This window comes from Lepisosteus platostomus, chromosome 3 (genome assembly GCF_059453375.1).
Source record: "Lepisosteus platostomus isolate fLepPlt1 chromosome 3, fLepPlt1.hap1, whole genome shotgun sequence".
NCBI classification, from domain to species: Eukaryota; Metazoa; Chordata; class Actinopteri; order Semionotiformes; family Lepisosteidae; genus Lepisosteus; species Lepisosteus platostomus.
The window spans coordinates 42,163,377-42,175,872 of record NC_142613.1 but is presented as its reverse complement, the minus strand read 5'-3'; positions in this window follow the sequence as shown (position 1 = coordinate 42,175,872).

Genomic DNA, 12,496 nt, shown 5'->3' with positions numbered 1-12,496 from the left:
CCAAAACACTGGTAAGATAAGCAACATATTAGTTTTCTTTTTTCCATGTATTATCCTCTTACTAGATTTTTACTTTTACAGTTTTACTTCCCCAAAATCAGTAGAAAATTGACTATGGAGCAAAATAAAGTTGAAAATCATCAACCATTGTACTACTTATTTTAACATTTTAAAACTTTACACAGGCTTTGGACTGCATTTGAAACACATTTCAAAGACATTTTACGTGGGCTTGCAAATTATAGTACAAGTTCCACCAACAAAATATCAATCTTAGTTCAGATGTGTAGCTGTGTCAGCATGCGTAGGCTGCAAAGGAGCAAGTAATAGGTTTATTCCATGCTGAAAAGAGAAGAAAGAAAACATTTTATTATTATTTATAAGGGGCAATACCCTTGTCTGTAACATTATAACTTATTATATTACTTCAAGCTTATAATAATGTCAATTAGCAGTTCCTTCCGGGCCCTATGCGGACGATGCGATCCAGAATTGTGAAGAAACACGAGGGAGAAAGTCATACAGGAAAAGGTCAGGATACAGGGGGGCGTGTCCAATGTGATCTGGTGTCCTGGGGAAGTGAGTCCGGGCGAACAAACAAAGCCAAAGTCCAAACGGGGAATCCAAACGGGAGAGAAGAGTCCAAAGCCAGGAGATCCATCCAGGGGTTAAAACCATGAGCCGGGTTGGGACCGGCGGGGCAAGGGATCAGGAACAGAAAGTTAAAACCATAACGGAGCCAGACGCAGCAGGACCCCGGGCTTTCGCGATGCGGAAATCAATGATGAACGAGGAGTGAGGTCCGCGTCTGGCTTTTAACGGGGAGCGGGAATAGGGAACAGGTGCAGACAATGGGAGAGAACAAGGAAGGGCTGGAGCGCCCTTAAGAGGAGGGGTTAGCGATCGTGACAAATAATGTAATAATTAATTATATATAGTAATTAAATAATTAGATAGTAATAATGAATTAATTATTTACCAAATTATAAAAATTATAAAAAGATCATCAACAAAATACTATCTGGAAATAGCATACTCTACTAATAGAGGTGATGTCTGACTTTTTGTCATTTATTTTGTATTATGTTCTTTAATTAGGCAATCCAGAAACTGAAGATGAATGAATAATTTTTGTTTTGTTTAGGTGTAAGAGTGGTAAATAAAAAAAAATGATTCGAATTAAAGTTGGGTTTTGAAGGAAAACTTGTTAGAGGATATTTTACTGTTGATCCAGACCTTTGTATTGAAGGCTGCCTTAGAGGTCACTGTTGCTTACTGACAAATCCATTAAAATCATATTAAAAACTGAAAGAGATATACTCCAAAGACATATCCTCTTTTGACATGAATAGTTGAACCTATTCAAACATCATACATTATTTGAATACTTATCAATCAATATATATTCCAAATCAAATATATATACTGTATATATGTCTGTTTCTCTAAGGAATGCTCAAGTCCCCTGGTGAATAATAATGATAATTGCTTCTATGGTAATTATGTAGTTTTAAAAAAAAATTATTAGACGAAGAAAACTATTTCAAAGAAAAATATTAACCAGTCCCCCAAAAAGAAACCAGATCAAATACACTTTAACTCTATATTATAGCATATAGAATATAATAGGTTTTTAAAGAAAACAAAAACACATACAGTACTATGTTGAACTGAAGAATTTAATATATATACAGTATATATATATTCAAAACACACAAAGGTAAATATTATGTTAAATAATAATTTAAATATATTTTTAACATAAATGGCAAATGTTTTTTTTTTCTTCAGTTGTCTGACTGCTGCATCACTCAGTACCTACAGTATGTAGATACTACAAGTTGGCCAGGTTTTACAGGGTTTTATAACTTAACATACTTAGGACTATGCCATCAAAACAGAATAGTTCAAGATTCATTTCTTTATAAAGATGAAAACTGATCACCTGGTTGTTTTATTTTTCAGAAAAATAGTAGACTGACAAACCTAAGCCAAAGAGATAACAATTAAATTAAATGAAGAAACAGAAAAGGCAAGTGTACTTTTAAGAAGATTTTGTACAGATATTTAGGGAAGACACAAATAAATTGTCCCAGATTACCCCAGACAATCCTGAGTAATCTCAGTTAATCAGCAGTATCAGGGACTAAGAGCACTTAAATAAATTACCCAGGCCTGATGGTGTCTAGCTAATAGTTTTTAAACACAAGATATTATGACTAACTTTGAAACAAAACAGCAAACTACTAGATTTGCTGAAAACATCAAATTTAATGGAAAAACACAAAAAGCACAAATAAGCCTTACACAAATTATACACAAAAACAAAATAACAAACAACCTATTCAATTTAATTCTATATTCAATGTGAAGCATTAAGAATTTCTGGTAACTGGTGTTTTGCCTGTATTTTGTTTGTTACTTGAAAGCAGTAGTCTTTTTACAGCATGGTGTTGTAATAGCATGTATTATAGTGATTTACCTACATGAAAGTGATTTCCTTACAAATACAGGTGTGGCTACTGATCAGACTATTCAGACTAGGTTTATCTATTAATTTAATTTCTAAACTGTTATTGAATTTATGTTGCTCAGCAGTAGGTTAGTTGCAGTAGGGACATCAGAATCTGTCTGATCTGGGAGACGGAGATGGACTTGAGAAAAACAAGTGGAGATCACTCAAAGACTCTTGCATGATTTGTTATATAATAGGGACGTTTGCAAACTGTTTTGCTTCATTGACACCTCATTGACACCTCACTTTTTAGGGGGAGAATGTTAGGGAGAGATGGGAGGGGAAAGAAACAAACTTCTGTGGAGAATTTCACATTTCACCTATTGCCTGCCTTTGGCACTGTCACTGGTTAGTAATCTATAGTAGAAAGCCATCGCACACAGCCAATACTGATGCCGAGTAGGAAGGCTGATCTGGATGGGTTCCATTGGGTCCATGAGCTGTGTTTGGAACTTTGTTAAGTCATGCAGTACAAATAGAAAAAAAATGTGCAGTATTTTACCAGTGGTCGGGATGATTTCAGTCTAGGTGCAGTCTAGGTCTGATTCTTTCTTTGTTGTTCTTGCATCAGCTAAAGTTATTTCACAAAGCAAAATGTTAAATGCTTATTACTAACCTGTGAGATGCCACATGGGGTGGTTCACAAAAGGGGCACAGCTTCTAGGTGGGGTCCTGAGAACAGGCACACCTCAAACACAAAATTTTAAGTGAAATAATAGTTTATTAAATAATCATTTCAATAGTCTTGCACTGTGACAGAAAAATGCCTCTTCCAGCTTGGATGTTGGAGAGAAAATATGCAGCCTTACACTGTGGCCATATTTTAGACAGGAGGGGCTTTGAAAAACACACACTGTATGAGACCATAGGCAAACCCATGCCTCTCGAAACACAGCCCTATGCAGTATCACATGTAACTGTGACTGTAGTCTACTAAACAAAACTGAAGAGCAACATTCATTAAGCTTCTTTTTCAATTCATAACTTCAGCAGAATTGATAGAAATAGTGTCTTTTAGAAAGCTAGCTTTCTGAAACTGATAAGAGCAAGGGTTCCATATTAATCATTAAAGTATCTTAAAATTAAATCTAAACTATTTCAATTAGTGATTCTTACAAAATATCCATTCATTAAAGTGGTGTTGGATTACCAGGGGATGAATTATTGGAGGGAAAAATTGTCTCCAAGATGAATTGTTGGGTAAAACATAATGGGGAACTACTGTTACTGTTACTAGAATTTCTCACAAATAAAATCTATTAGAGTCTATTACAGTACCCCAATGGTCCCCAAACCAGTATTTCAAACAGAGCAGAAAATCAGAACCAAAAGGCAAAACAGTGACTATTAAGTGTATATATGACATTAAGTTGACTACGTATGATAAAATATTTAAGTATTTTGGATTTTGCAACCCTTCAGTCTGTCCTTTTGAGTGTTTTTGTGTAAGCTGTTGTGTAAACTCTTATGTTACCTGGACTGAGCATTTGCAGTTGCCAAATCACCCCCACTTTTATTGACTTACTCTATGACTCACAGTGGCCACAAATCTCAGTAATACATCCTTCTCAGAAACAATAGAAAAGGAATGTGACCGGTCCTAACAATTCATAACACCAACTTTAAATAGAGAGACATTTGGAGAACTTCAAAGGTAAAGCATAAAGAAAATGTGCAACATGTTTACCTGTTTTCCTTAAATTACAGAAAGGTGAATATTTATCACAAATGAATTGCTATACTTATTTGGTCCCCAGATAGGATATTTGGTGTTTTGAAAAGTTCTCTGTATAAGGTAAGTAGAATATAACTTTTCTATGTGTCACTCAAAGCATTTTTTGTCTTTATTGTTTAGAAAGAAATACAGTATAACTACTTTTCATGTTCACCTACTTGCTTTTGAAGTTTTAAAGTCACATTGCACATAAACAAAAACAGTGTTAAGTATGAATTTAATTGTAAGCACCTGATCTCTGTTCATGCTCAGTAAAATCTTAAATCATAAATCTTGACTCAATGTCTTTCAACTTGCATTTGGTACAAACTTGTAAAACAGTCAAACAGAGATTAATTGCTTTCCTTTAACACAGAAATGAATTTAATGAGAGGGTATGTTGCAATGTTTTTCACCCAGTGTTCAGTTACATGATCCTCAAGGTACCAGTTCTTCAAAGTCTATTAGGAATGTCTGTTGAATGCTTGTAGCCTACAGTAGAGACATCACCAAACAGCTGTAAGACAGACATGATACATTTGGTTCACCCCTGCTGGGTATTGGATTTTTTCACACTTTCAAGGCATCTTTTAAAAATCCCTCAGTTACCGATTAATGCTATAAGAGATAAAAGCAATGTAGTCTAGACAATTTACCAGGAATTATTGAAGATACTTAATAATGTATTTAATTATTAATAATCCCAATATTACTGACTATATAGTTACAGTACCAGAATATCTTAAGAAATCAGAGAAAGTACTTGATATATTCAGGTGGTATCCCTTTATGCAGTTGGAATTCATTCTAACTTTTGAAGTGTTACATATTTTGACGTTACTGAATTATCATTTAGAATAAAAGAAAGGATTATTCACTGTGTAACAAGAAATAAAGTTCAACCCAATTTGAACTTTTTCAGCATTCGTAATGCTTAGAATATACAGTATAATGCTGTTTATACATTGATACAGAGCATCATTTACAGTATGTTACATTAATTTAAATGTCTGTCCCTAGCACCATTCTTTGATATTTGAAATTGTTTCTTACTCTAAAACTTTCTTTTACCATACCCCATTGCATTTCACTCAAACTAAATTGATTTTTATTTCTTAACCAATTTGTTTCAACCATAAGCTGTATGCAAAGAAGAGCATACATTATTTAGCCCTATTTTTATCTGAAGTAGTTTTAATAAAATAAGGCTAAATTGTCTGAAAAGTAGAACATTAAATGGTATTGTGTCACCCTTTTAGATTTAAATTAAACCATTTATGTATGTAAAACAGACTGAATTGAAACCTTTTATTGATATAAAAATAGCATTAAATTGCTAAGATCTCATTTTTAATATTTGCCCTGAAGTGAATAACTGTTTCTGCTGTAAACAAAGAAAAATTGTATTTTTCACCGTAAGAAACTATGTAGCATAAATTTCCCATATCAATCATGAGAGGAAGGTGAAGTTCAGATAATGGCCAGTTAGTATATTCTAATTGTTTTCGGGTTCGACCAGGCTGTTTGCATTACAGAGCTTGGTCTTTGGGGATCTCAGCAGGGGTTTGCGGCCTGCTCGGACCAACAACAAACCCATGTTCATGCGTCGATTCATATCCATCACCCTGAGCTAAACTGTGAATATTGCCCTTTGTCCGAGGCTACATTCTTTCGTGCATTGTGCAGTCACTATTTAGGGATTTAAAGGCTCATTTGCACAATCCTTTTGTCAGTGGCCTTGGAGCTGAATTGAGAAGTGGGTTTCTCAGTCCAGATAATGCTCCTGAAGCTCCAAGAAGAAAAAAAAAAGGAGGAAAAATATGTGCTCACTTTTGATACTCTTGATATAATATTTTACAATACACAATTTTAAAGACTTAATGTTACATGTACTTATTAAGCCATTTTAAATTCTTCACGGAACTGTTAGTTTTTTCAATGTAAACCATACATTTTTATATTTATTACTTTATGTTACAGAACAAAATCTGGTATACTAAATTGCAACTTTAGTCCTTTTTAAATTATTAAAAATCAATATTAACAAGGAAGAAGAAATAGATCGAATTTAGAAAAACAAATCAATCATCTAAAAATAACACCTTAATACAATTAAATGAGACAACTTTAATGCTGTTTAATATGTTTACAACAAAATATACCTACAGGGGTATCAATTTACAACTTATAACAATCAATAAAATTAAGAAGCATAACTTTTCTTTGAAGACTTCTGTACCAGCTTTGCAGAAGTTATTCTTTCACATAAATTGCATTTAATTTGTTTACTTAACTTAGAAAATTAATGTCTCATATGTCTGCTCAGTTCTGAGTATGGTGTACAACACAAAATCAGCTATTTTTTCAACTATAACTAATTTAAGCTTTAAATCTTCATACTGCCTTTAAGCATGTGACTTCTATCCTAAAAGGTTTAGACCTCACTTCAATGGAGGGTACATCTGCTATTGATCTTAAAATTCAATAATGCCAACATTCCTGATATAATTTTGGAACAGTGTTTCAAAGACAGGAAGCATACCAATTACCATACTTTTTCCAATTTGATTTTAAAGACTAATAGGAGATATCTCAAATGATCTGGTCTTTAAGAGGCACCCAGGGACAAAAAAAATCAGATATTAATTTTAAAGAAAGTTAATGCAGTGATTTTCCAACTATAGTGTTTTCCAGCTGTAGTGATATTTTTAAAAAGCAATTGTAACATTTTGTAGTGAATTTACTGTTTTGTGTCACAATTAGTCTTCACCCACCATACAATGAAACACTTAAAAAATGTTAATGCAGATTCATTATACAGGAAAGAGATAGATTTTATTTTAAAATTTTGAATTTGAAATTATTTCACAATTTTTAAACCAGTTTATGTAAAGAGAGTTTGAATGATTTATATGGTATATGATATGTCATGCCCTCACATATAATATCAGTGCAAAGCAGCAGTCAGGGCTTTGAACTCCTGGCTAGAGAGTCATACATGTATGTTCAAAAATGGCAGTATTGAAAATATATTCAAATGTGGCAGTTTTTCCCCCTTCCATTGCTCTCTCTTTCTTCCTAATCTCAACCACTCTGTTCATCTTCCTTTTCCCTTTCTCTTTCATCTCTGGGCGAATGTCCAGCCTTGCTCACCTCAGGACCCAGCCTACATCTGTTTTTTCATCTCTTCTCCTCTCTCCCATTCTTCTTGTTGTTGTCCACAATAGGATCCCCCGGTCATTGACTCCCATTTTGCCCCATAGGTGTGAACAGACAGCATCATTCTGCACCAGATCCGGGCTTCCTCGTTCACTCCCAAACTGCCCCTACAGCAGGACTAGGCAGTTACAGCAATGGGTTTCCCCTCCCATGTCTCCTCCGTTTTTCAGTTGGCATCCAACTGATCAGTGTCGGCTTGGACTCTTCCCCTTCCTAAAGCCTCTAGCAACATATGTGACAGATATTCCTTCACATTTTGGGAGTCAGATTGAAATATGTTCTATAGTCTAACTAATTGAGCAAGCAGCAATTCTGTTCCATTGTCAGGCTAAGCGTCCGGAGCGCTGCAGTGTCTGCTTCTGCCCACTACAGAGTTCCAGTTCATGCTAGCCTATTATTAGTCAAGTGCAGCATACATGCTTGTCATGCACTGTATATCCAAATCCACTAATTCAAATATATGCAAGCCTGCATCATACATGCTTTTCAGTCATTACATGCACATTCTGCTAGGGTCTGGTGAAACCACATCCCAACTGAATTATAGTTAGCTTAGCATTCAAAATCTGTGTTGGTGTTTTGGGTGTTTCTTTTGGGGCGATGTAACAGCCCTGATCTTCGACCAGCACTGTCGTTTTCTAAGTCAGGCAAGTTAAAGCATGCTATCTCTTCATATTTGTCAGCTCTTTTAGTCATTATTGGAATTTGACCATACAACTAATAAACAGTATTTGGGATCAGGAAGAACATCTAGAGGTCCCAGAATCCATATGGTTCAGACTCATAAAAAACATTCGAAAGATATAATTTTAGGAGTATATGTCTGACTACAAAATGCACTTTATAAGCTAGGTGAGAGATGGAAAGAAATTCTGTGAGGGCTAAAATAAATAATAAAAGGTTCTTTCTCTACTACAACAGCTAAAGACCTATAAAGGATGAGGTAAAATAACAATAACAGGAAACTTCTAAACAATTAAATACAAATGGTGGATGGACTAAAAGAGTATTTAACTCTTGCCTCAGGCAGCAAAATGACAAAGTTCTTTATTAAACAGTATTAACATAGCATAGGCAGAAGTGTATATAGTATTAGAAGCACTTATGATAACTAAATCTCCAAGGACCAATGGTATCCTACCAATTATGCTTAAGGAAATAAGATGTTTTTCTTAAATAATTGAAACAACTCTTTGTAACAATTGTTCCTGACAGTGTTAATAGAGCACATTCACACAAAAGATGACAAAAAAACAATATGGCTGAACATTACTGGTTATTATTTTACTATTCATAGCATAATTCGATTGGGAGATAGGAGACATGAGCTCAAATATTTGTACCTATCACAGCATTTTTTAATACTGCACTGAAACAAAGTAATTTGTCAGTATTGGATAATTAATAGGGTGACACTTTATTTAAATAGTCTTGTGTAGCCAACATGGCACCTTTATAGGCTTCATAACCATGCTATACCACTCTTTTGTTATTAAAGTTAGAACAGTTTTTTTAATAACCAATTTTGACATAACAGGTACAACATATAGACCCTTAACATATCCATAACTCTAGTTTTAACTCTAACCATAATGCTTATTGCAACACATGCTATGGCCTCTGCTGTGGCAAATATTATTAGTGTAAACGTATACTTGTTAAAACATTTGCAGCAACAGTCACCAACTATTATAAAAGTTACTATAGTGTCATATGTACAGCAGTGTCACGATTATAGTCGCCCCTCCTTAAGGGTGCTCCAGCCCTTTCACTTTAGACTTAATTCTGTGCACCTGACCCCTTTTCCCAGCCCACCTTAAAAGCCAGGCGCTGACATTCATCCTGGCTCTGCATCTGGTTTCCGCACTGTGTGAGTCCGGGACCTGGAAGCGCCTGGTCCCGTTAAGGTTTTAATCTCTGTTTTAATCTCACCACACCTTCCCCGTGCACCAGCACACTTTGGACACGCCCCCCTGTTTTCAGCCCCGTATCCCTGCATGACCTTTTCCTAGTGTTTCCCACTTCTTCGGATTGTGTCGTCCGCATAGGGTCCAGAAAGAACTGTTTGTTACAAGCAGTTAATATGAAAGTGTTATGTTGGCTTTGTAAGTCCACATTCAAATAAAGCATTTATCAACCATTAATAATAATGGGTGTAAATTTGCTTTGTGTCTGTAAAATACCATATTACAATATAATAAATCATGAAGTATTGGCTTTTTTATAATATGTTATTTTATGGATTCAATTTCTTAAGAAAATTAATTAAATATAAAAATATCAGCATCCTACATGTTCAATATGAAAAAATAACATTTAATGTAGTTCTGGGTTATGGTACTGTATGACTGATGTAAAGGAGTATCTTTTGACACAAAAGTTATCATAAAAGTGAGAAATCCACTTTCTCATCTGATTTCATAGCATTGTCATTTTGTATGCTCATAAAATCAAAGTTAAGGCCAGATCAAATGTTAGGATAAAGCAATTTATTAATTATCCATAACCCATTATCAAAAAGCATCTTATTCCCGTAAGAATCACAGCAACCTGTCCAAGAAGCATAGGATAATTGCTGGATGAGATGACCATCTATTGCAAGACACACACAACCAGGGATAATTTAGTGACATCAGTTTGCTTTGGAAAGTGCAAGAAAACCAGATAATCTGCAGAAAACATGTATGAATACGGAGGGAACAAGTGAACATACTGTATCATAGAAGGCACCCAGTGTGGAACATTATCCAGGACCCCAAATTTGTGAGGCATTGGTCACCATAGTAACCATTGTGCTGCCACTCTTAAAAACACTAATGACAGAAAAGTTGTTTCAAGGCTAGAACATTTGCCAACGAAAGTTGAAATAGAAAAAAATAAGGATCATAGGAATGTATAGCTATACATATCCAAATTAAATTAAAATCAGCTAAACATACGACTACAAACAACAAATACAAATACAACAAAACATGAACATTGTAGTATGTTACAATCTGTAAAATCCTTTTTATGACTAAGTAAAATGACAAAGTAAAATATTCAACAGAACAATGTTGTGGCAGGTGCATTAAGCTGTCAACACTCCCTAACCATGCTTATAAGACAGATACAGTACATATTTGATCCTTTAACAGAGTAAATGATCAGCAGTTAATTTTCTTGGGCATCTGAATAGGGCAATCAAACTGACAGAAACTCAGTCAAAGTCAGAAACTACCAGTGAGTAATAAAACGGGAATCACTGAAACTGTTTCTATGTTTAGTCCATAAATGAGTACACATGTTCCTTAAGATGTAATTTAGGGATAAATCTAACCAACCACAATAGAAATTGTAGAATAGTCTGTTCCTAAAGTACTTGTAACTTTATCTTTTCAGCAAAGGTGGCATGGTGGTGCAGTGGTTAGCATTGCTACGTTACAGTACTGGGGCCCTAGGTTCACTTCCAGACCTGTCTGTGTGGAGTTTGCATGTTCTCCCCATGTTCACTTGGATAGCAGTCAGAATATTTTGTGGAAGGAGTAATCATTCTACAAGAGTTTAAGAGAATGATTAAGTACTGAATATGATCCCTTTTTCTTAAGACAGGTTCCATCTTTTCCCTTTTGCTGTATTGGTGTCATTTGCTGAGTTTTGTGTTTTCTGTTCCTACATAAGGCAACACTCTGGAATTCATACATCTGTAAATATCTGTAAATAATAATAGTGAATATGTTGTGTGTAATTTATTGTTAAGACATATTTGTCCTTTTCATGTTTTCCACCTTGTTACATGCATATTTCACTTCTAGTTTGTAACAGGAAAAATATAATTCTAACTTACCCACTTGAGCTTCTTACAGTATTTCACATTATACTTATCAACACAAGGTCTTGCAAGGGACCAACCTTTTTGTGCAACTCTCCAGTCTTCCTTCACTCAGGAATTCTCATAGGAAACCAATCCATAGTACTCCAGCTGTCTATTGAAGCAATGGACAAAACCTGCACCCTTCTTCCGGTTTCCACAGGGGCTGGCATTATTGCTCAGTCTCCTGCCATTTGTCTCCCCAAGTCCACTGGCCTTCTCACGAGTTCTCCCCTCCATTCCTATCTCGGCGGCACCCATCTAATTGCAAGTCTTGCAGAATATAAATCTCCTTTGGACCTACGCCTCTTCTTATAACCCGTCAAAACCTTTTGCCTTTCTGGATGCGGGAAAACAACCCACTGACTAAAGTCTCCTGGCCATCCTTTCTCTCTTGCACTCACTGAAGATGTTGCGCCTCCACAGAACTCCAGCACAACCTGGGGCCATCTCCCATTCCGTCCTCTATTTTATACTTTCATTCCCTCCTTTAAGCTCTCTTGCCTCTTCTACTTGGCACAGTCTTTCCATTTCCCTGTCTTCACTTTCCTTCCCCTTTTTCATCATCATCACACATCCTACCCACCTTGCCCTTGGCTCCAGACATGTCATCTGTGTTAGCATCTCTTTCACGTGCTCTCCAACTCATTCCACAGTCTAGGCTCCTTGTTCACATTTGTTACTTCTTTCAGATCTTACATTGCAGTTCCCTGTCTTTTGGGTGTACAAGTAAACACCCAGGTACTGTAGCACCAGTCACTGGTCTCTTCCCCTTCTTCCCTGCTGGAATCCTATTTGATGTGGGACCTTGATTATTTCCCCCAGCCTTTCCCATCCAGGGCCCCAACCTTAGATATGGGCCTAGAAAAGACATGTTTTACAGTTCCTTGGATTTGTTAAATTCCTCTTTTGGATCGCTTGTCAGCATTTGGTGATCTGTATTTTTGGGGGGCTCTACAAGGGGCCAAGTTCCAGAAACTATGCAGTTCTCCTCAATCTGAAACTATATTCCAATATCAGTTTGCTCAGAACAAAATTCTATAAGGCCTCACACCTTAAAACTGAAACGTTTTCCACCAGATATTTAAAATTCCCCTTTCTTCATTTGATCTCGTATCTGATCTCATTCTTATTTCAAACTCCCTAATTTAAAAGTTTTGCATCAGCACTCTGGATCCCATTCACCCTTTTTGGGGGT